The sequence below is a fragment of the Canis aureus genome, chromosome 7 (assembly GCF_053574225.1).
Source record: "Canis aureus isolate CA01 chromosome 7, VMU_Caureus_v.1.0, whole genome shotgun sequence".
NCBI lineage: Eukaryota > Metazoa > Chordata > Mammalia > Carnivora > Canidae > Canis > Canis aureus.
In genome coordinates this window covers 33949696-33975261 of record NC_135617.1, presented here as the reverse complement: position 1 = coordinate 33975261, position 25566 = coordinate 33949696, and the positions used below count along the sequence as shown (strand labels likewise).

At 35.4% G+C, this 25566-nt stretch overlaps 1 pseudogene; it reads left to right on the top strand.

The window, feature by feature from the left end:
* The first annotated feature begins 9966 nt into the window (after nucleotides 1-9966).
* On the top strand, nucleotides 9967-23153 carry LOC144316697 (zinc finger CCHC domain-containing protein 17-like; annotated as a pseudogene).
* Nucleotides 23154-25566: the final 2413 nt, after the last annotated feature.

The window sequence follows — 25566 nt, the reverse complement described above, 5'->3', positions numbered from 1 at the left end:
AAGTCCTAGAAACATACAAACTACCAAAGCTGAAACAGAAAGAAATATAAAATTTGAACAGAGTCATAACTAGCAAAGACATTGAAACAGTAATCAAAAATTTCCCAACAAACAAAAGTCAAGGACAAAATGAGTTTCAAGGGAAATTCAACAAGACATTTAAAGAAAAGTTAATATCTGTTCTTCTACAACTACTCCAAAATGTAGAAATGGAAGAAAAATGTCCAAACCCATTCTATGAGGCCAGCATTACCTTGATTCCAAACCAAAGTCCCCACTAAAAAGGAGAATTGCAGGCCAATATCCCTGATGAACATGGATACAAAAATTTTCAACCAGATACTAGCAAATTAAATCCAACAGTACATTAAAAGAATTATTCACCATAATCAAGTGGGATTTATTCCTGTGCTTCAGAGGCGATTCAATATTCACAAATCAATCAATTAGATTAATTAAGATTAGTAAAGGAAAGGATAAGAAACATATGATCCTCTCAATAGATATGGAAAAAACACTTGACAAAGTATAGCATCCATTCTTGATAAAAACCCTCAACAAAGTAGGGATAGAGGGGACACTTCAACATCATAAAAGCCGTATACAATAGACCCATTGTTAATACCATCCTCAATGAGGAAAAACAGAGCTTTTCCTCTATGGTCAGGATCAACACAAGGATATCCACTCTAACCATTACTGATTAACATAGTACTGGAAGTTTTACCCTTAGCAATCACACAACAGAAAGAAATGAAAGGCATCCAAATCATCAAGGAAGAAGTCAAACTTCCACAATTTGCAAATGATTTGATACCTTATGTAGAAAACTCAAAAGGCTCCACCAAAAAAATTACTAAAACCAATGCCTGAATTCAGCAAATTCACAGGATATAAAATCAGTGTACAGAAATCTGTTGCCTTTGTATACACCAAAAATGAAGCAGAAGAAAGAGAAATCAAGGAATCAATCCCATTTACAACTGCACCAAAAACAATAAGATATCCAGGAATAAACTTAATAGAGATAAAAGATCTTTACTCTGAAAACTATAAAACACTTATGAAAGAAGTTAAAGTGGACAGAAGAAATGGGAAAAAATATTCTATGCTTATGGATTGGAAGAACAAACATAGTTAAATGTCTATACTATCCAAAGCCATCCCTATCAAAATACCAATAGCAGGGCACCTGGGTGGCTCAGTCATTTGAGCATCTGCCTTAGGCTCAGGTCATGATCCCCGGGTCCTGGAGTTGAGCCCCTCATTGGGTCCCTGCTCAGCAGGGGAGTCTGCTTCTCCTTTTCCCTTCAACCACTTGTGTTTTTTCTCTCTCCCCCTCTCTCTGTCAGGTAGGTGAATAAAATCTTTTTTTAAAAATGCCAATAGCATTTTTCATAGAGCTAGAACAATCCTAATATTTGTATGGAACCACAAAAGACCCCAAATAGCCAAAGGAAACCTGGAAAAGGAAAGCAAAGCTGGAAGCATCACAATTCTGGACTTCAAGATACATTACAAAAACTGTAGTTATTTTATGGTACCAGCACAAAAACAGACACATAGATCAATGGAACAGAATAGGAAATCCAGAAATGGATCCACAGCTGTATGGTCAACTATTCTTTAACAAAGCAGGAAAGAATATCCAAAGGGAAAAAGATAGTCTCTCAATAAATGGTGTTGGGAAACCTGGATAGCAACATGCAGAAGAATGAAACTGGACCACTTTCTTACACCATACACAAAAATAAATTCAAAACGTACTAAAGATCTAAATGCAACACAGGAAACCAACAGAATCCTAGAGGAGAACACAGGTGGCAACCTCTTTGACATCAGCTGTAGCAACATTTTTCTAGATGTCTCCTGAGGCAAGGGAAACAAAAGCCAAAATGAACTATTGGAATTTCATCAAGATAGAAAGCTTCTGCACAGTGAAGGAAACAATCAACAAAACTAAAAGGCAGCCTTTGGAATGGGAGAAGATATTTGCAAATGACATATCTGGTAAAGGGTTAGTACACAAAATCTAAAAGAACTTATCAAACTGAACACCCCCCCAAAAAACACAAATAATCCAGGTAAGAAATGGGCAGAGATATAAGTAGACATTTTCCCAAAGAAGACAACCAGATGGCTAACAGACACATGAGAAGATGCTCAACATAATTCATCATCAGGGAAATACAAATCAAAACCATGATCAGATACCACCTCACACCTTTCAGAATGGCTAAAACTAACAACACAAGAAACAACAGATATTGCAAAGATACAGAGAAAAGGGAATTCCCTTACATTCTTGGTGGGAATGCAACCTGGTGCAGTCACTCTGGAAAATAGAATGGAGGTTCCCAAAAAGTTAAAAATATAACTACCCTATAATCCAGCAATTGCATTACTAGGCATTTACCCAAATATATATTTTTTTCAAGTATGTATTCATGTATATATATACACACACATATATATTCATGTATTCATGTGTATATATATATGCACACACACATATATATATATTTAAGAGATGATATAGATTTTCACAAAAAGAACCATATCCACAAAAGAAAAAGAATATTTCCACATAAAAGGAATTTTATCAAAAAAAAAGGAATTTTATCATAATCATCTTCCATGATTCCATATGGTCTAGTGTTATGTTCTGTATGATGAGAGCATTTATAAATTGAGGGAAAAGCCAAAAGTTAGATGTAAGCACATTTGCTCCCATAAAGGATTTAAAAATTTGTTAGTGTCACCTGCAAATCTGTTTGAAATGCCCAGCTCTTTAGAGAATTAGAGGAGGGATTAGAGAAAAAGAAAGGAAGAAGGAAGATGAAGGCAAAATGTGAAATAATCTATTGCCATCACTAATTTAAGACTGGCCAAGTCACTGACAAAGTTGCCTAAGTATTTGAAGAGTCTTAATGTGTCAAATAAAATGATGCAGCTGTGAAAGATAGTGTCATCTCCTATGAACTTAATTTGGTTTGGAGGGTGCCTGAATATTGCTGTTCAGGGTACTGGAAAAAAAATAAACATGCGTAAAGCTGCATGGAAGGGATCATTCATTGAACCTAAGTAAATAGTTTACTTCACAAAATAGACCTCATCTTTTCACTAACTGACTTATTACTATGTCTTCTGTTTGCATGGTTTTTTAGTAGTTGATTATCAGCACATTAAAAAGATGGTATTATTCTATTCCATTCTATTTATTTATAATATATGTTCGAAATAACCCACCAGAATATCCCTGAGCAGATTTAAAAGAGAAAAATATAAAATCACCTATATGCATGGAGAAAAAGCTTAGAATTTTCTTCCTGGGGAAGGGTGGAAGCTTAAGTCATATATTTTTGAAATTATATAACATCAACTATGACCTACTCTGGTTTTCTTAGCATCTAGTGAGGTTTGGGCATTTAGTACATTTTTGTATTTATTGGTCTTCTTATATTTACTGTGTCCTTATTACACGTATATTTTAACCTATAATCACAAGTCTGTGTTATATATGTGCCTATAAGCTGTTGCAATGGGTATTTTTAAGAAGCCAAATTAATAAATAAAATGTGATTCTTACTTTCGCTGACTCTTCTGATCTATTTTCTCCAATAACAACTTTTGTTATTCCTAATATTTTTTTCTTTTCTTTTTTTTTTAATTTATGATAGTCACAGAGAGAGAGAGAGAGAGAGAGAAGCAGAGACACAGGCAGAGGGAGAAGCAGGCTCCATGCACCGGGAGCCCGACATGGGATTCGATCCCGAGTCTCCAGGATCGCGCCCTGGGTCAAAGGCAGGCGCCAAACCACTGCGCCACCCAGGGATCCCCTGTTATTCCTAATATTAATAATACTTTCTCCCTCGCTCCAAAAAGGCAGTAATAATGTGGATTTTGTATCATATTTTCAAAAATCCAGAAACATAGTGGAAATAAGTGAACAATTCAAATGTAATCATGATGAATAGTTCCTTAAAGCCTAAAAGCTCTTTGGAAACAAGAATGAATTATATGTCAATTTAGAAACAATTATTGTCAGTTTTTCTTTATCTTACAGAGGTTTTGAATATAAATCCAAATCTTCTTTGTTTGCTGTTAGAAAGATATAGATCTTATCCTCACACACAAGGAATATGGCAATAATATATTTGTAACTCATTGCATATTATTAATCTCTGCTCAAATCTCACCCTTTTCGAGGTAATCTTCCACTTTAAAATCTCATCATTCATTTATACAGCTCTAGCAATTCATTTATATCACTGTGGTAATAGTTTAACCTCTATATGCTTATATACATGTTCTTGCATCCTTGTAGATATCATTAGGACTTGGGGCTAAGGGCAAGAGGAGTCTTTCACACTTCTAATATTTATATCTTTCTTAACACAGTTCCTATGAATTTATTTTATGATTTCTTAATGTAGAGCCAGAATTTTTTCTAAGTTACTAGAGCACTTTTATGACTTTAATTTTTTTTGGTTCTTCCTCTACTTTGCCTAGAAGGCAGAGACAATAGCTAATATTTCCCTAAAAGTTAAGCACCCCATACCTGGGAGCTGATTAATCTGAGTGGCATATATGGAGATATTGAACTGACTCAGTAAGACAGTTTCCATAAACAAAGCTGCCTCACTTCTGTTTCGTCAGAAGTACTGTCATTGGGGTGGAAGGGGGTGGTAAGCAATGGAATTGGTCATTGCTGGTGAAGGACCCCTAAGTTAAATATTCAGGTGCCTTCAGCTAGACAGCAGCCAAAGGGGGGAGGAGTTGCAAAAACTGAGATAATAATGTCAGTCATTATTATCTTTGGAACTACTCTCAAAATCATGAATATTTAAAATAATTCATATTTATCAAATCCATATTCCAAATCATATTTAAAAAATCAGTTTTTCTCTCCTCCCTGACAGTTCAAATGTTTTTGCAATGTAAACTCCATATGCATAAAAATAATGTCAGTAAAGTTCCACAGCACAGTAAACTGCATTTAATAGTATGTTTTCTGTTAATTTCCATTTTTTAAAAATGGATTATTTTTATGAATTCTATCACCTAAAATGTGTATATAAGAGAATAAAAGTTGAAAAGAACTTATTTATGGCTTGAACATGAGGGGGTCTCAGAGGCAAGCCACATGCACAAGGGATGACAGCCTTGAGGCCTCACATGGCAAAGGAGATTTGTTTCAAGTCAGTTCTTAAAGTGGCCACACACAGACACAGAGAACACTGGCATTTGGACATTTACCTCTAGGCAAGATGAATCTAAGGCATATCCTCTAGAATATTTAAAGTACAGATGGTCATGGTAGAAATTGGCTCAGGCCTGAAAATAGGATTTAATTGACAGCCTTTAAGTTTGTCAACACTCATACTTCCTTGTCCGTCTCACAGGGGGAATTCCGATAGCCAGGCAGGCCTTAAGCACTTAGCCAGAATTTCAAGCACTTCTATTCAGAGAAATTCAATAAGAACAGAGAAAAAAACCTCCACATATCTTGTTGTATCTACCTAAATGGAATTTTGTTTGTTTGTCACAAGGTTTCACTCAGGTACCTGCTTCCCTTCTTAATGTCTCACAACTGAACATGAAGAAGGGTGCCTGGATGGCTCAGTTGGTTAAACATTTGCCTTTGGCTCAAGTCATGGTTTCACGGTCCTGGAAAGGAGCCCCACATCAGGCTTCCTGCTCGGTAGGGAGTCTGCTTCTCCCTCTCCCTCTGCTTTTCCCCACAGCTTGTGCTCTCTCTGTCTCAAATAAAAAATCAAATCTCTTAAAAAATTAAACATGAGGAAGAATAATAACCACTATTTGAAGAGAGCTTTTTAACTCAAGAAAGAGCCTAAACTAATAAAGGAACAAATGAAGTAATGGAGGGAAGGTGGGTGAGAAAGATAATCTATCCACAAAACAAGAACAAGTTGCTGTGCTATATAATTAATTACCACAAACAGATGACTTAAAACAGTACAAATTAATTATCTTACAGTATCTCTGCTCAGGTTCTTGCAAGGCTGCAGTCAGGTTTTAGCCTGGTCTGGAGTCTCATTTGAAGCTTAGACTCCTCTTCCAAACCAACTGGTTGGTGAAAGAATTCACTTCCTGGTGGTTATAGGACTAAGCAAGATCCCTGTTTGTTTGTTTTTTTTTTTTGCCAGCCATAGGCCAGGAACTATTCTCATTTCCTAGAGAGCACCCAACAGTTCCTTGTCAGGTGGCCCCCCTAACTTGTTTTTAACACAAATGGTATTAGACCAGTAGAAATTCAGATCTCTGACTTCTATCACTGGGCAATGGGCTTCCTTTGAAGGACTTATCTGATTACCTCAAGCCTACCCACTACAATCTTCTTTTTAATTAAGTCAAAGTCTACTGATCAATAACTTAATTGTGCATCCTTTCTTTCATGCAATGTAATATAGTCAAGAAAACAATATACAGGGCAGCCTGGGTGGCTCAGCAGTTTAGCGCCACCTTTAGCCCAGGGCCTGATCCTGGAGACCCTGGATTGAGTCCCACATCAGGCCCCCTGCATGGAGCCTGCTTCTCCCTCTGCCTGTGTCTCTGCCTCTCTCTCTCTCTCATAAATAAATAAAATCTTAAAAAATATGTATACCACCATAGTCGTAGTTTTCTTCCACACTCAAGAGGAGTTAATTATTTAAGGTGTACATGTAAGAAGCCAGGAATTTTGGAGGCCACCTTAGAAATCTGCACATCACACTTTGGAAAAGAAAAATATCAGGAAACAAGAAAAAACTCTTTATCACAAAATACAGCTGCTGAAAAAAATTTCAATAGAAACTTTGAAAGACAATGTTAAGGAAATATAATGAATAAAGAGAGAGAAAGATAAAGAAAAAGAAAACTATGAGCAAAAATTAAGAAATTTAGAGGTATTATATAGAAGATTTAATATTTGACAAATCAGTTTTATAGAGAATAAGGAAAATTCAAAGGAAGAGAGTATTAAAGAAAGAAATAAAAAGAATTTCCCTGAAATAAAGAATATACATTGCTAATTGAAAAAGCCTTCCAATACTCAGAAAAAAGGAATAAAAACAGATCCATACCAGAGCACACATTATAAAATTTTAGTATAAGAAATAGAAAGTTCTAAAGTCTCTAGAAATTTAAAAGTGGTAAGTCATGAACAAAAGAGCAAAACTCTCACAAGCATCACTAAATGTTACGTGACATTGGAGAAAGTACTTTAAAATTATGAGGGAAAATGCTTTTCAAAATGATTCTCTACCCAGCCAAACTCTCATCACATGTGAGGATAGAGGAACATCAGGCATTTTCATATATGCCTACCATGACACCTTTCTTGAGAAGTCCTGAAAAACATCCTTCAGCAAATTCATGAGTAAATCAATAAAAAGAAAAATGGGATTCAGGAAATATAGGATTAAATCAGAAAACAATGAAGAGAGACCTCAATGTGACAGCTTTGTAACTGCTGGAAACAGTCTAGATTATGGGGAATAAACAGAGAGCTACAAAGGGAAAGGTATAAATTAAAAATACTGAGACAGCAAACTGGACATGTGGGAAGTAGACAATTATTATACCATACAAAAACCTCACAAGCGAGGGTTTGCCACATGGTGCGTTACTTTGACTCCAGTGATGTATTTGCGTAAACATTGAAAAAAGCAATTGATCTTTGATTTAATTTCAGTGTTTGAATGGATAAAATTGAGAGAAATGGAGGAGTGATGGGGAAGTTTAAAAAGCTAAATCTTCATTTTTATTATAGGAAATCAAGTAGTAGAATCTAAAAGTTAGCAATCCAAAAAATATTCTGAGAAACATACAATATAGAGGTGCCTGGGTGACTCAGTTGGTTAAGCATCTGCCTTCGGGTTAGGTCATGATGCCAGGGTCCTGGGATTGAGCCCGGCAGGGCTCTCTGCTTAGCTGTGAGTCTGCTTCTCTCACTGTCCCTCCTCCTTACTCATACTCACTCTCACTATCTCTCTCTCAAATATATAAATATTTTTTAAGAACATAATTTGGAAAAATATCAGAAGAAACAGCTGAGTTAAAACTTTGCTTCTAGGAAAGGGAACAGGATGGGATCTATTCATGATTAGCTTCCTGTTATTATTGGATTTGTTCTAATAATGTGCTATTATATTTTTTGACTTTAATCATATAGAAACATCTTTTGCAGCTGTTTGTTGGGTCATAATTGAATTTTGATATTCTTCTGGAAATAATACAACTGCAATATTTTGTTAAATAAACACAGAAAGCTTATCTTTTACATGTAGAATTTTACCCTCAAATAGGATTTACCCACCCACACAACTAACCAGTTGAAACTTCTGGATTTCTGGCTTTTTCTGGTGATAATTATTGTCTGCATATATTTTTATTAACTATATTAAATAAAGCCTACGTTTGTAGCATTTGGGAGGTATTAAAGCATTTTCACTTTTATGATGTTAATTATCCTTCCAATTACTCTGTGATAAAGGCAGGGTAAATATTCATTAAATACTAATTATTAATATTAAATATTCATTCTATTTTATAGATTAAAACTGAGGTTCATAGAGTTAAGTATATACTCAGAATCATGTTTTTTTCTTAGAAACAATATTCTAACATTAGTATAGTATATTGTTCATCACACTACACTTTTTCCTGTATGTTAGGATATAACACTTTTTTTTACTTTTAATTTCCAGACTCAGTGCCATCTTGATAATCATGGCATTTTGTTTATCTGCCATTTTTATTTCAAAGCTACCACTATATACCTCCACCCAATGTCATTGTGAAAGGCAATTTCCTTGTTTTTATATAATCATAGATCGCAAATATGTTTCAAAATATACATATATATATATACTTATAATGCATCTACAATTTTACTTCTACTTTGTCCCAAAAAAGTGCATGAATCTATATTTACTCTACAGAGTTGCTAAATATATTAGAATATATGCCATTCTTAAAAGAAATGCATACACCAAAAGGCATCCACATCTGAAAAAATCAGGAAAATAGGAAGCAAGCATTAACTAATTGGACACTCTTTCAGTCCTTCCATGCTCCATTTCATAATATTCCACACCTCTCATCCTGTTCTAAGGATATTATAAGAGACTGGTACTAAGAACTGTTGGTTCTACCCTTAGAGGGCTGCTAAATAAAAGATTTCCCTTGGAGTCATTTGAAAAATGAACCCAGACAAGAAAGAGGAGAGGTGAAAGTAGATTCCAGTAGGGGAAAGAAAAGATGATAACTCCAGCAGAAAGGAAAAGTAGTTCACTCCTTCTCAGGCAAAATCAGTGATAGTTTGGGATGGTCATAAAGGCATCCTAGCATCACACAGGCAGCCAAACAGCAAGTATATAGTGGTTCCAAGATGGATCCCAGAAGAACAATTCCATTTATCGCATGAGAACTTCAGGGAGCCAAAACATCACAAAAATCTGTACAGGAAGATACTCCACATCCTTAGGCATGTAAACTACTTTTCAAATACAAAATACATATATAACCCAAATTTGGCACCACAGAGGAAATGGGCTTGCCAATTTCATAAAGAACAGATGAATTGATGTTGTTTTACTTTAATTAAATGTATTTAATATAACTCTGGCAATAATTCCTGTCCAGTGTCTCAGCTATTTCCAGTAGTGCCAAGAAAAATGAAATATGCCAACACAGCCCTATTATATAAAGTTAGTTACTTAGAAAATAGTTGCAAACAACAACAACAAACTGCAATGAAACAATTGCTATTTAGAAAATTTTGTTCCTCTGCCTGTTTAACAAATATTTATTGAGTCCTGCCAAGTTGCCAAATAAAAGTGTCAAATAAGGCCTGATTTGGGTGGTTCACACAATGCTGTGGCCAGGAGATTGAGAGCTGACACAGAGACACTTGAATTACCTTTAGTGGAAGAGAAATAGAGGAGCCATAGAACATTAAGGATGAATTCAGAAAGACCTAAGACCATGGAGGTCTTGCATGCTTTCCACACTATTTTCCAACAAAGATTGTTATGGTGACATACTGTGAAGCTTTTATCAAAATTCCAGGCTGTCGGGCAGCCCCGGTGGCACAGCGGTTGAGCGCCGCCTGCAGCCCAGGGTGTGATCCTGGAGACCCAGGATCGAGTCCCACGTCAGGCTCTCTGCGTGGAGCTTGCTTCTCCCTCTGCCTGTATCTCTGCCCCCCTCTCTCTCTCTATGAATAAATAAATAAAATCTTAAAAAAAAAAAATCCAGGCTCTCAGAAGCAAGGTCTGGGCAATCGAAACCACCTGTCATCCTGTCTCATGGATAAGCCCTCTGAGATAGTAGGTGTCAGAGAAAAGGTGTGGGTGAAGCTTATTGGCTGATGGATGAAAAATAATAGGATAGAAGTATCCCTCTCCATGAAAGTTGTCAACCAAGAGACTAAGAGAGACCTTGACCCCAACAACATTATCACTGAGCAAGAGAGGCGGAGGCAGTCCTTTCATGATTATACTGGGCAGATAACTCTCAAGGTTGTCCTGTACGTCACCTGCAAGAAGTGCAGCTATGAAGACCACTTTGCAAAGGATTGTTGGATTGTTTTATGAAACCAGGAGGAACTAAATATTCTCTGATGCCTGCTGAGGAAGAGCAGAAGGAAGAGGCAAAGTCAGCAGAATTTGAGAAGCCTGACCCTATGAGGAATTCTTCTAGAAAAAGAAAGAAGCTCCTTAGGTTCCTTCACTCAATGAAACCTGCCCTGTTTGGAGAATAACAGAGATGGACTCCTGTTGCTGCTGCTGCTAGAAAAGAAGAAAAAGAAATGAAGGAGAAGAAGAAGAATGAAGAAGAAGAAGAAGAAGAAGAAGAAGAAGAAGAAGAAGAAGAAGAAGAAGAAGAAGAAGAAGAAGGAGGAGGAGGAGGAGGAGGAGGAGGGGGAGGAGGAGGAGAGGAGGAGAGGAGGAGGAGGAGAGGAGGAGAGGAGGAGGAGGAGAGGAGGAGGAGGAGGAGGAGGAAAAACAGTAGCAGAAGCAATGGCAGCACAAGGAGTGAGAGTGATAAGAGTACAGGGGGGCTTGAGAGAAGAAAGAACCAGAAGATTTGTACCTTGAAGCCCTTGTTCCTGGAAAGACTCAGTGGAAAGAATATAGTCTCCTATCACACTGATTTCTCTCCCATGGGAGATGGCTTCCCCTCATGCTACAGGTGGGTTTGGGAGTTGGATGTCAAAGCATATGTCTGAATGAGTTGTTAACTTATCGTTGCTGATCTCTTTGCAGATGACTCTTGCAGCTCACCTGTTCATTTACCCAACCTCTTTCATCTAGAAGGAGGTCCTATTACCTTCTCCAGCTGCCATTGGCAGAGCCAAATTCTTATACAGGAGTTCAGGCTAGAGACACAGGTATTGCTGTGCAGGCAAGTCTGACTGTCGTTGGAGGACAGTGATTGGCCCCTCTCTGTTGGGCCAGCCATGGGCCAACTGGTGAGTGATCTCTGTGGCCTCTAACACAGGGGCAGAGGGAGGCCTGCAGTATGAGGGAGAACATGGTAAGAGGTGGTGCCTACTTTTTACATTCCCCCTAACATGACTCTACTGTGTGCTAGAACTGACAGCTAAAAAATCATTATGTGCAGTGACTGAGCTTGTATGTGACATTATGCCAGACTACTGAACCAGGTAGCTCAAGTCAAGATTATTGCATTACTTTGTATTTAGTCCTATATAAGTAGACTGGTTCCACTTCAGGCCTCTGCTTAAATTCCTGGCATTACAAGGGTGGGTAGGCGGGGGGAATGCCAAATAAAAGGCATAATGCCTGCCCTCAAGAATTTTTTAATGAAGAAAGGATCATAATTGTTTTTAAATGTAGTGAGATGAAGCATGAAAGGAGGTGGTATTTGGAGTGAAGGCAGCTGAACAGGGCTTCTGTTTTAGGGTTGGACTACGGAAGTCATCCTAGTGGAATTTGCCTTGAGCTGGATTTTGAAGGTAGAGTAAAAGCTTGATTGCAAATTGGGTGGAAAAAAGCAGGATGAACAATTTGCTAAGATTATGTTTTGTGTACATAACAAAAAGTCAACTAGCATAGCATAGCTTAAACCTAGAGGATTTTTTCCCGTAATAAATATTCCTTGATTGGGAACCTTAAGGCTGGTCCAGCTGCTCAAGGAGTGGATGAAGAATTCAAATTCAGCTTGGCTTCTTTCTCTACTAATTTTAGTAGGTGGCTTTGTTCTCTTGGGCACAAGATAGCTGTTTTATCTCCAGGCATCATGTATACATATCAGTCAGAAATAAGGGAAGAAAGGTAGGTGAAGGTGTACCTTTATTAGGAGAATGATAACTTTTCTAGAGGTCTTAGTGAGTAGGCTTTAGCTGTTTTATTATGTGCCAAAACTTGATCACATGGCTACCCCTACAGGCACAGGAGTCTAGGAAGGTAAGTATTTTAAACTTGGCATATTGCCTCCCTCATCCCCCCAAAAGAAAAAATAATAATAAGGTTATGCTAGTAAGAAGGAGAAAATAGATGTTATATAGGAAACTACCACCAGGATTTCTACTTTTGAGAGGATAAAGTAGTTGTATTTTTCCCTATTCTACCTACTAAGTAAAACTCAAAACCTTGGACACTATATAAAACGTGTGTTTTCTTGCCACGATGAAATCTAACTAGAAACCAATAAAATTAGGATAGCAAGAAAATATGAAAACACTTGGAAATTCTGGAAAACTAAATCAATATTATTCAATATCCATTTTGCTTTTAATTTATGTATTAAGGAGAGTAGTCTCCACACTAGAAAACAGGGGAAAAATCAACAGTAATGAACTAAATCCCAACATACACAAGAAGATAGTAGAATATTTCTAGTAGGTCTTTAAGTGTCCCAGAGTATGACTGATAAGTGGTTGGGTAGATGGATATCCCTTCACATTGTACTATTATCTTGTGCTTGTATTTCTTTTCTGCCCAGTTGTTTATAAGCTCTCTGGAAGAACAGCACTAAGGAGAAATTTTGTCTCTTTCTTCTTTGTACCAAATGTCTTGAGCACAGTGGCCACTCAAAATTTATAATTGAGGGGCACTGGGTGGCTCAGTGGTTGGGTGTCTGCCTTCAGCTCAGGTCATGATCCCCAGGGCCTGGGATCAAGTCCCACAGTAGGCTCCCTCTGCCTGTGTCTCTGCCTCTCTATGTGTGTCTCTCATGAATAAATAAATAAAATCTTTTTTTAAAAACTATAATTGAGTTGAATAATTGATTAATTAATTAATCCATTGATCACTTGAATGAATTAGTTTCTAGCCATAGAGAATTCATTTATGAATAAACCAATTCAAGTTGATGAACCAATTACCTTTAAAACACTGCCAAGTTTCATAAATTACTTTACTCTTGGTCAAAATCTTTTCATAAAGGACACATGTGTGAAATGAATGAGAAATCAAATCCAAGCAAAAGAAGCCAATAAATGTGCCAAACACAAGCATTTATTTATTTATTTATTTATTTTATTTATTTATGATAGTCACAGAGAGAGAGAGAGAGGCAGAGACACAGGCAGAGGGAGAAGCAGGCTCCATGCACTGGGAGCCCGATGTGGGATTCGATCCCGGGTCTCCAGGATCGCGCCCTGGGCCAAAGGCAGGCGCCAAACCACTGCGCCACCCAGGGATCCCCAAACACAAGCATTTATAATCAAACTTACAGCTTTCTGACAGTAGGATCAGATATACACACACACACACACAAATATGGTCAAACAAATTTTATTATTTAGAAAAAGGATAATACTGTCCTTGGATTTCCTATGAATGAATCTAATTATAACTGCCAAATGAAAGTGCATATTCAGGCTATGATGATGGAAGCATATGGTTAGATCACAGGAAGTGACGGTAGGCTCTACTAGTCAGAGCACATGTGAAACATAATGATCACTTTTGGCACATCATTTAAAGATATATACTAATAAACTCTAGCATGTTTTAAGGAATGTGAGTTAAATGGTAAAAGGTCCTGAACTATATCATTCAAGCAATGGATTGAGAGAATTAGTGAGACAAGAAATCCATTAAAAGGCATATGAATTATCTAAATATTTTAAGGGCATTCATGCAAATGAGGGGAAATATTCTGGAGGAGTTGAACTCTTAACGACATAGTAGGGAGACATACCATTAGTTTCAATATCAGTAAGAGTTCCTAATGGCTATAATATCTCAATATCAGTCATGCTTCCCATAAAAAGTGACCACCCATTACAGACAAGTTAACAAAACCCCAGGTAAGCATTAGCCAAGGATGTTAAGAAATTTCTAGAGGAGTAGGAGATTGACATCAGGTCATTTTAATACTCAAATTCCTAAGCTTATGGTATAAATTACTGGTAGATTTTCATCAATTCTACAGTATTATTTTACTCAATTCTATTTGCCAGTGATAACTTACATTTAACCTACTTTAAGACTAAAGTCTGTAACTTTAAAATGAAGAAAATTAATTGGGTCACCCAAGATTCAAACCTAAGACCTGAGCTTCATAAAAACAGTGTTTCAAATAACTCAAGCAGTAAGGCTTGTATTTAAATGGTGTCATGTTTCTTATCCAAGACTTATTGGCATCTATGGCTCTCATGCATAATCCTGGCTTATTTTTGTTTAGGGAAGGTATAATTGTCATTGATAGTATTTTTTAGGCAAAAAAAATATTCAAAGATGTATGGTTCTATCTAAGACAGTTCAATTTTAAAAACATAAAAATGATAATGGTATACAAATGTATTAAGACAGAAGGTGTGTCTCTTCAGATAGTTCTTAGAATTTATATGATAAATTATAAAATAGAAGATGACTCCATTTTTATATAGCTTATACTCAACAGTCAAAATGTACTTGCCTTCATTTTAAAAATTAGTGTTTTGAGAAAAATAATTATATTTGTAACTATGAATAGTAATATAACCTGAAGTTTTAACAACAGCAGCAAAAAACATGAGTCTGGAGTATCCAGGATTCAATATCTGGCACCTAACTGGGCAACTCTAAATGCTATATAAACACTGGTAAAATCTGGGCACTTGGGTAGCTCAGTGGTTGAATCTGCCTTTGGTGGTTCCGAGGTCTTGGCATCAGTCCCACATCAGGCTCTCCACAGGGAGCCTGCTTCTCTCTCTGCCTTTTCTTCTCTCTCTCTCTCTCTCTCTCTCTCTCTCTCTCTCTCATGAATAAATAAATAAATTTTTTTTAAAACTGATAAAATGAATGACGGGAAATCTACTTTGGCAAGAATCGTGTGCCAGTGTAACACAGAGTTCCTGTTTTCACTCCATTAAGTCTGATTTCCACATATGGCCTCTAGAGTAACCAAGTTAAAAGACCAAAGCCTACAGTGAACATTACAATTTATGTACAATGCACAATGTATAACTTTGGGAGTCAGCTCTTTTCTTAACATTTTTAAAGAGGGAAACACTCAAGAGAAAAATGACTGATCTGTATGGCTCGGTCAGTTGGGCTTCTGGCTCTTGATTTGGCTCAGGTCATGGTCTGGAGTTGTGGGATCAGATCCTCCATAAACTGCTGAGCATGAAGCCTGTTGGGACTCTCTCCTCCCCTCCCCCTTGGACCCCTCTCTGCAAGCACTCTCTCTCAAAAAAAAAAAAAAAAAAAAGGAGAAAGAAGAAAGAAAGGAAAGAAAGAAAGAAAGAAAGAAAGAAAGAAAGAAAGAAAGAAAGAAAGAAAGAAAAAGAAAGAAAGAAAGATGTCATTTAACTTCAAGAAAATCATGATTCTTGACATTTTTGTTACTGAAAGACTCTGAAACGTGGGTAACCATTGTCTGATAAAGGAGTTATGTTCCTTTATGAAGCCCCAGAAATAAACTCTCAAGGTTCTCTAAGATTTGTAAGGTTTTTAGGGAAATATCTGAGTAAACCTGTATTTTCTCTTACATCTTCAAAGAGCAAAAACAAACAAACAAACCAAAAAACAATGCCTAATGTGTCTTTTGAGGCTTAAGCAGAAGATTTAAGAAATATGTGAGAAAAGCAATATGTGTTCATGAAACTTTTTAAAAGAAAAGATTTCCTGAGAAAAGTGTAACTGCAGAATTTCTTCCATCCACTTTCTTGTAAAAATTGCTTCATGCACTGCTGACAAATTGATTAGATAAAGATGGAGGGAGTCAAAAGAAATTCCTTACTGCTTTTGATAAAACTCACTAGAATTATTGAACTTAGAGACAAGATACTTTAAAACTCAAGGCAGTCTTGCTTGATGAGAAAAGCCTAGTTTCAAGGGGAAGAAATATAGTATTATTATCTAGTACCAACTACCTTGGTGACTTTGGGAAAAGATACTTAATATCCCCACAACCAGGGCTACTCAGCGACAAGCCATCATGATTGCTACCCCTGAGTTTGTCCATGCTGCGTTGGATGCTTTACTCAACTTCTTCTAGTCTGGTAAATCTGGGCATATTATTTAACTCTAATCTTCAGTTTCTCGCTGAAGTAAAGTTAAGGTTAGTTGAGTACTTGTGAAGACTTTAGCACTTAGGATACAGAGTGCCTGGTATATAAAAACCATTTTATAAACATTTGCTTATTATTATTACCTCTTGAATCATAGCCAAGAAGGAAGTATTATTTAAAGGTGGATATCACAGTAAAGTAATGGAATAGATTAGAAGCCATAACTTTTTTTTTCATGCAGCCCTGAAGGGGCAAAGCCATAACTTTTATTAACTGGCTAACATGTTCTGTTTGGCAGACTGTATAGTATTCAGCCCACAGAACGTTTTTATTTTTAGATTTTGAATTATTTCTCCATGTATTAAAATAGATTATACAAATCAATTTCAATTGCCAGCCTTCATTAGAAATGTAAAATAGCTGGGATGCCTGGGTAGCTCAGCAGCTGAGCATCTGCCTTTGGCTCAGGGCATGATCTCGGAGTCCCAGGATCGAGTCCCACATCAGGCTTTCTGCATAAAGCCTGCTTCTCCCTCTGCCTGTGTCTCTGCTCTCTCTCTCTCTCTCTCTCTCTCTCTCTGTCTCCCATGAATAAATAAATAAAATCTTTTTTTTTTAAATGTAAAATAGCTGATGATTTTAGGCCTGCCAACCCAAAGAACAGCCATGAAGGTAAACTTGAAGCCATAATTTTTAGCAAAGCTTCTCAAGTCTTCCACTTTTACTGTTCTCTCCACAACAATGAAAACAAAATAAATATAATTTATCATGGTGCTTGCAAATTTGTGGGACATTATTATCCTTCTTAGATTTTTTTCCATAGTTTGCAAACTGATGGTGCCCTCCTTTTGACTCAAGTATACAGACTTACTCCTTCTGTCTGAACTACTGAGGTAAGTGAAATAAAAGTTGTTTTTCAAGTGTGTGCCATTTGTTGGGATGCCTATTATGTCATCTCTTTCTGGGAATGTTTCCTTTATAAACATAAAATAATAAATAAAGCATATATATGTACATACATATTTGAACTAATGGGATGCTGCTCTTAATGACTCCTAAATAGAAAATGCTAGTGAGTCTCAAAATATTTACATGCCATCCAAATGTCCTCAACTTAGATAAATATTCTAATTTATGTGTGTGTTAATTGATATTTAATAGACATATACGATCAAGTAAATTTAAAGTGTATAACTTGATTTAATACACATATATTGCAATGTGATTACCACTTAGCCTTAGCTAACACCTCCATCACATCACATAATTTTTATTTCTTATTTGTGGTGAGAATATTTAAGACTAGTCTCTTCGCAACTTTCAAGAATATAATACAGTATTTTAACTATAATCAAACAGTGTACATTAGATCCCCAAACTTACACATCTTATAACTGCAATTATATACTCCTTGGCCAATACCTCCCCAATGCCCCCAGCCCCAGCCCCTGGTAACCACCATTCTACTCTGGGAGTTTAGCTTTTTTAGATTCCACATATGAGAGATATCACACAGTGTTCACCTTTCTCTGTCTGACTTATTTACTTCTCATTTGCCTTCAAGGTCCATACACATTGTCACAAACAGAATTTTCTTCTTTCTCATGGCTGAATAATAGTCCATCATATATTTATATCCAGAATTCTTTATTTATTTGTCTATTGATGAACCCTTAAATTGTTCCCACATTTTGGCTATTGTTAATAATGCTGCAATAAACATAAGAGAGCTTTCATTTCTTTAGGATTCATTCAGAAATGGGAATTTTGGAACATACAGTAGTTCTACTTTAAATTTTTTGAGGAAGCTCCATACTCTACCAAAGTGGTCGAAGTTACATTCCCACCAACAGTGTTCAGAGGGTCCCTTTTCTTCCACACCTTCACCTACACTTGTTACCTCTTGGGTTTTGTTTTTTTTTTTTAATAGTCCTTTTAACAGATGTGAGATGGCATTTCTTTGTGGTTTAGATTTATACTTTTCTCATGATTTGTAATATTAAGCAAGTTTTCTTGTTTCTACTGGTCATTTGGATGTCTTTGGAAAAATGTCTCTCTGTTGCCTTGTACATTTTTTACTTTGATTGCTGATTTTAATGTTTTTGGTGATTGAATTGTATGAGTTCTTTATATATTTTGGACCAGATATGTGGTTGTCAAATGTTTTCTCCCATTTCATAAGCCACTTTTTCATTTTATTGGTTACTTCACTGAGCAAAACCTCTTAGTTTGATGTAGTTCCCCCTTTAAATTTTTTGCTTTTCTGATTTGTGCTTTGGTGTTATATCCAAAAAATCATTGACAAGTTCAATGTAAAGGAGTGTTTTCACTCTTTTTCTTCTAGGTGTTATATGGTTTCAGGTCTTGTGTTTAAGTCTCTAATGCATCTTGAGTTGATATTTGTGAGTAGTATAAGGGATCCAATTTCACTTTTCTATATATGATTATTCAGTTTTCCCATCACCATTTATTGAGGAGCCTATCCTCTCTCCATTGTCAAATATTAATTTACCATATACACAAGGCTTATTTCTAGGTTCTCAATTCTGTTCTATTGGTGTATGTGCCTATTATTTTATCAGTATCATACTGTTATGATTACTGTAGCTTTGTGATATAATTTGAAATCAATGTGATGCCTCCAGCTTTGTTCTTCTATCTCAGGGTTACTTTGGCTATTCAGGATATTTTGTGGCTCCATATAAATTTTAGGATTGTGTTCTTTTTCTGTGAAAAATGCCATTGAAATTTTGATAGAGATTGCATTAAATCTATAGATGGTTTTGGGTAGTATGGACATTTTCACAGTATTAATTCTTCCAATGCATGAACACATCATATTTTTCTACTTGTTTGTGTCTTATTAAATTTCTTTTATCAAAGTCTTATTGTTTTCAGTATATAGAACTTTCCCTCATTGAATTTATTCCTAAGTTTTATATTGTTTTGTTGCTATTGTAAATGGGATTTTTAAATTTCTTTTTCAGATATTTTGTTGTCAGTCTATAGAAACACAACTGATTTCTGTATGTTGGCCTTATATCCTACAACTTTGCTAAATTTATTGATTGACTAGAGTTTTTTAGTGTAGTCTTTAGGATTTGTATATATAATATTATATCATCTGCAAATAAAGACAATATTACCTTTTCCTTTCTGATTTTCGATGTCTTTTATTTCTTTTTTGTTGCCCGATTGTTCTAGTAAGGATCAAGACTATGTTGAATAAGCTTGGTGAGAGTAGGAGCACCTGGGTGACTCAGTCAGTTAAGTCTGTCTTTGGCTCAGGTCATGATCCTGAGGCCCTGGGATCCCTGCTCAGTGGGGAGGCTGCTTCTCCCTCTCCCTCTGCACGTCCTCCTACTCGTGTTCTCTCATTCACGCTCTCTCTCTCTTCCTCTCTCTCTCTCTCAAATAAATAATAAATAAAATCTTGGGGCACCTGGGTGGCTCAGTGGTTGAGTATCTGCCTTTGGCTCAGGTCATAATTCTGGGGTCCTGGGATCGAGTCCCACAACAGACTCTCCACAGGGAGCCTGCTTCTCCCTCTGCCTATGTCTCTGCCTCTCTCTCTGTGTCTCTTATGAAAAATAAAAAATATTTTTTTAATCTTAAAAAAAAGACTGGTGAGAGTAGGCCAATCTTGTTCCTAATCTTAGAGGAAAAGCCTTTAATCCTTCATTATTAAATGTGATGTTAGCTGTGGGTTTGTTGTATATGATCTTTATTATATTGAGGTTTGCTTCTTCCATAATCAATTTGTTGAGGGTTTTTAGATGTTCTATTTTGTCAAATATTTTTTCTCCATTTATTGAAACGATCGTATGATTTTCATCCTTCATTTTATTAATGTGATGTGTCATACTTATTGATTTGCATTCATTGAATCACTCTTGCATTTCAGAGATATATCCACTTGAACATGGTGTGTGATCCTTTTAATGTGTTGTTAAATTAGGTTTGGTAATATTTTATTTTTTAAAAATATTTTATTTATTTATTCATGAGAGATACAGAGAAAGGGAGAGGCAGAGACACAGGCAGAGGGAGAAGCAGGCTTTATGCAGGGAGCCCAATATGGGACTCGATCCCAGGTCTCCAGGATCACACCTCAGGCTGCAGGCGGCGCTAAGCCGCTGCGCCACCGGGGCCACCCAGGTTTGATAATATTTTATTGAGAATTTTTGCATTGATATTTATCAAAGATATCGGTCTATAGCTTTTTCTTGCAGTCTTTCTGACTTTGGTATCAGGGTAATGCTGGCCTTGTAAAATGAGTTTGGAAGTGTTCTCTCCTCCCCAATTGTTTGGAAGAGTTTGGGAAAGATTGGTATTAATTCTTCTTCAAATGTATGGCAGCATTCACTAATAAAACCATCTGTTCCTGGGCTTTTCTTTGTTAGAAGGTTTTTGATTACAAATTCAATTTGCTTACTAATCTGTTGAGACTTTCTATTGCCTTATTCAGTTTTAGTAAATTTTATATTTCTAGAAATTTATCCATTTCTAGATTTATCCAATTTGTTGGCATATAATAGTTCATAGTAGTTTCTTATGATCCTTTGTGTTTCTGCTTTATCACTTGAAATTTCTCTCTTTCATTTCTAATTTTATTTGAGAATTCTCTCTGTTTCTTAGTCTAGCAAAAAGATTGTCAATAGACTACACTTCATTGAATATTGTGCATCTTAGAGAAGTGAAGTATTTTTTAGGTTGGATAACATTTTCCCTTTGGGAAGAATATTAGTTAATGTTATTCACCTATTTCTGAAATTTTTCATTAAGGAGTCAGAAATGAAACAATGTTCACACATACACATGCACACATATGCAAGAAGAAATGGATCAAGGTCACTCATGATAATGACAGCTCTTTATGCAAGCAGAACACATTGGGACATACTTGCTAACAGGCACACACCTTGGTAAGACAGCATATATGAATCTTTACCCAAGTCTTTAAAAAATACTATAAACAAAATTCAGAAATTTATTCTTCTACTTAATTATATCTTGACACTCCTTTTAGAATATAAGATCTCTACAAATGTAAAAAATTTCAAAAGATAATAGGCAGTAAAGTATTAGATAAGTTTTTCAAATCTCTATTTATTCTTTAAAAATATTTATTTTTCAATCTGAATTAAATATTTTTCATACACACCTATTTTGTAGACATAACTATCGAAAGAATTTAACACAGTAATTACAAATAATTGTTTCCATAACCCAAGAGAAGTTTGCATCTAGTAAAACAAAATTATTTTCCTTGCACTGATATCTGACACAATTTTTTTGAGTTTTCTGTAAGTCATTCTAAAGTAGGAGTAGGGACAACAAAGTTCTTAATAAGATGACCAAAAAAGTCAGAGTAAAGCCAATAATATCCATATGTGAAACATGTTGCTAAGATTAGAAAAATAATGTTTTTACTCATGTTTGTGCTCTTTGCATTCCATTAATATTCTGTTTTGGAAAAAATAATCGGGCTCTGAAAGATGCTATGTAAGTGATTATTTGATTCAGAAAAGAGTTATGGCTCCTGAAAGAATATTACCATTGCTCATTTTATAATCAGAGGTAAATTTATAGTATAATCTCTCATATCCACACTTCAACTAGAAATTTGAAACTGATTTCAAAGAATATCATTTAACCTGAATGAACAGGATCTGCTCTGTTCCTAGATTAACAATGTTTTTGGAATTTGAATAATTTTTTTTTCCCAAGGACTTTTCACTTCTACCACTTACTGTAGCCCTGCCAAGTCCCAAAATTTGTTCTTGGTTTTTCTATCTTTTATAAAGTAAGAAATTAGATAATCAATGTTTGCCTATAGTAATATGCATTGAAACATTTTTTTTACCCGCCAAATATAACAATTGGGAGCCATTACTTCTTAAACATGACCAGCTAAACTACCATGATGCTCATCCCGTTAAATGTCACGCTTCTATTCCATATCCCATAATTTGGGCAAACTGGTCATCACAAAGTTCTGGAACCCAGTATATCTGTATCATGCCTTCATCAAGCCTCAAATATTCCAGCAAATGATTTTTCCAACAATACTTTGGTATTACTTCCTTTTTTAATGGACAAGCATGAAAATCTCTTAGAGCAATTCCATTATTTGAACTGCCATAAAAGTTTTCATTATTGGGACTGCCATATAAGTTTTGTATGATCTTTCACATGAGTATCCCATTCAATACTCCCCTCCAGGCTTGCTTTCATGTCCCTCCAAAGCACCTTCAAAAATCCTTCACCATGATTACTTCCTCCCTTCTCTTATTTCTACCTTAATCAGTTCCATGCTGACTCCTCCCTCACTATTTCTTCCCTAGTTTCTCTTTTACCCCATAAATACAATTCAACTTTCTTTTCAAACACTCTTTCCACTTCTTTCCTTTATTTGAAGCCTGACAACACAGTGTTTCTCCCAAATGGACTGGTATACAACTCTCTTTACTGGCAGAATGCTCTTGCCACCATCATTCAATTACTGCTTTTTTGAAATGCATATAACTTAAATAACCCACTTTCTTCTTTTTCTAATTCATTCTCCAAGCTCCAAGACACGCTACTAAATTCCTCAGTGATTTATACACGTGACAAACTTGTTCTTGGTGGTGGTGGTGGTGGTGGTGGTGGTGGTAGTGATGGTGACAGAAAGTGATGGTGTTGCTGGAGATAGTATTTAGATTTTGTTTTTGTTTTACAACTATATTCCTGAGAAACTTCTTAAAGTCCTAGCTTGACAATTTTTGTTACCTTCACCAATGACTTTTGTTTTTACTACACTCAACTTCACTGTTAAATCCCTTAAACAATCCAAAAGTGTTATAGCTTCAGGACTTATACCAAATCTTTTACTCCTCATTATCCTCCTCCCTTGCTTCTTTGTCCCTTGTGTGATATTCAAAATATTAAAAGATGTCCCTACCACCTCTAGCATCCCTTACACTTATACTTTTTTATCTTTTACCATTCCCACACAACAAGTTCTAGCTCAGGATACAACCCAGTGTTCTTTTTCTCTTATTGCCACTATTAGATTGCACATCATTTCTAGAGGAATAAAGAAACTTCTTCTGAAGACACTGTATTCACCCTTACTGAGTCTTTAAGTACTATCACACAGAGTTACATTAGTATCTTGACTCGCTTGCAGTTTCCTTCAGCTTTCGTTAAGACTCACAAATTTAAAATATGTCATCAAACTTCAAAGTTAATGTCCAAAAATAAACATATAAATTGAATTTAACTTATATTTCTCAATTACTAAATTTCATTTTTAAATAGAATTACTTTCAAAATTATTTTTCTAGAAATATCATTTAGTGAGGCTTTATTTCTAAGGCATTTTTATTTTAATTACTGTGTTTTCTTTCTACATGATAAATGAAATGATTACAGAAGAAGAGTAATATTTGCATAAAACATCTTAGAAAATATACTTTTACAAATAGAAAATATCACTGTCATGATGATTCATATCTCAAATCTATCCACTTAAAGTCCATAAAATTAAAGTTCTTATATTTTCATGTTTTAATCTTTATTTATGGTTTTTGACTAGAGGTGTATTTTAATTTCAAGGAGAAATATTGGTCTATGAATTTGTTAAGACATACCAGAGTGAAAATACACATTTAATATTAAAGTAGGTTGTTCTCTGAAGTTTAATAAAGGATTGTAGCTGGACTTCTTTTCCAATTATTTGTGGAAACTACACAGTGTTCCTTCAGAAAACAGCAATGTATTTCAAATGCCCTTTTATAATTAAAATATAAATGTGACTTATGTAGAAGAGTCCTTTGTATCCCAGAAGCAAACAAAACTGTTTGCTTCTGCCTGCACTGGATTATCAGTGCACAGACAATACTTGTATTTAAAGCACAAGAAAATAGGAATAATATATATTTGTGATATATATATAATATACATTCAATATTTGGGTGTATATTAAATATCTAATATGCTAAATATTCTATTGTATAATTTAATATTTCAAAAATGGAAAAAAATACACCTTTTGTCCTTTCTTACAGCTATATTAGTGTACAGTATTTATGTGTATGTATACTATATAGTGAGAAAGGAAATGAGATAACTATCTTATGTGCCTTTGAGGAAACTGCTGACCTTATTTTCAGCTATTTTCTGTAAGTTTCACAAACAGTAAGTAATAAAGTGATACTGTCATTCATATGACAGATTATCTTTCTGTTTATTTTCTGAAACTATAGTTTCAGAACTTAAGAAAATCTATCTATCTATCTATCTATCTAATACTTATATTTTTAGGAGCCATTGAACACTATGTAAATAGAAGAAGTAGAGTTATAATCATCTAGGAGCAGCAGATAATTTTCTCAGGAATCTGTTAAGATGACTTCTATTTTTGACAAATAAAAGAAGGGAAGATGATAGTGATTTCTTGTCTGATCTCATAATGTTCATAGAACTCTTAGGTAAAGAAAATCTAAACCCAATAACGCTTTTGAAAGGCAACTAGACAATGTTTGTTTTTCTTTAATTATAAATTTGGGGTTTTGATTCAGGACTGATAATTTTGGGTTCATGCCTATGCTTCTCTTAAAAATCAGAGTGTCTCTTTTTCCAAAGATTATAGCAATTTACATGATGATCATGTATTGTAGATTTGACCTCTCTCTGAACCAAGAGACACAAACTGTTTAAAAGATTAAAATGTATCACTTAGATTTATTTAGTAAAACAAAAAAAGAAAGACTTTCTCATACTACTCAGCACCTGCTAAAAAGTTCAATACAGTTGTTGGCAGCAGGGAACTCTAATAAATGTTGAACATCTCAGAAGGCAAACTGTGAGCATATAATCCTTGCAACTATCCTGTAAAATGGTTATTATGGTCCCTACTTTGAGGAAACTGTGGTTCAGTAATAATAAATTGCTCAACATGGTAAATTGAACAGACCATAAGTAGTAAGGCTGTATTGCAATTCACATTTCTGTATCTCCAAAATCTGGATTTACTTACCAACGTTACTGGTTCCCCAGTATCCATATTTCTACCACTCAAGTTGAGAGAAAGAGACAGTAAAAAT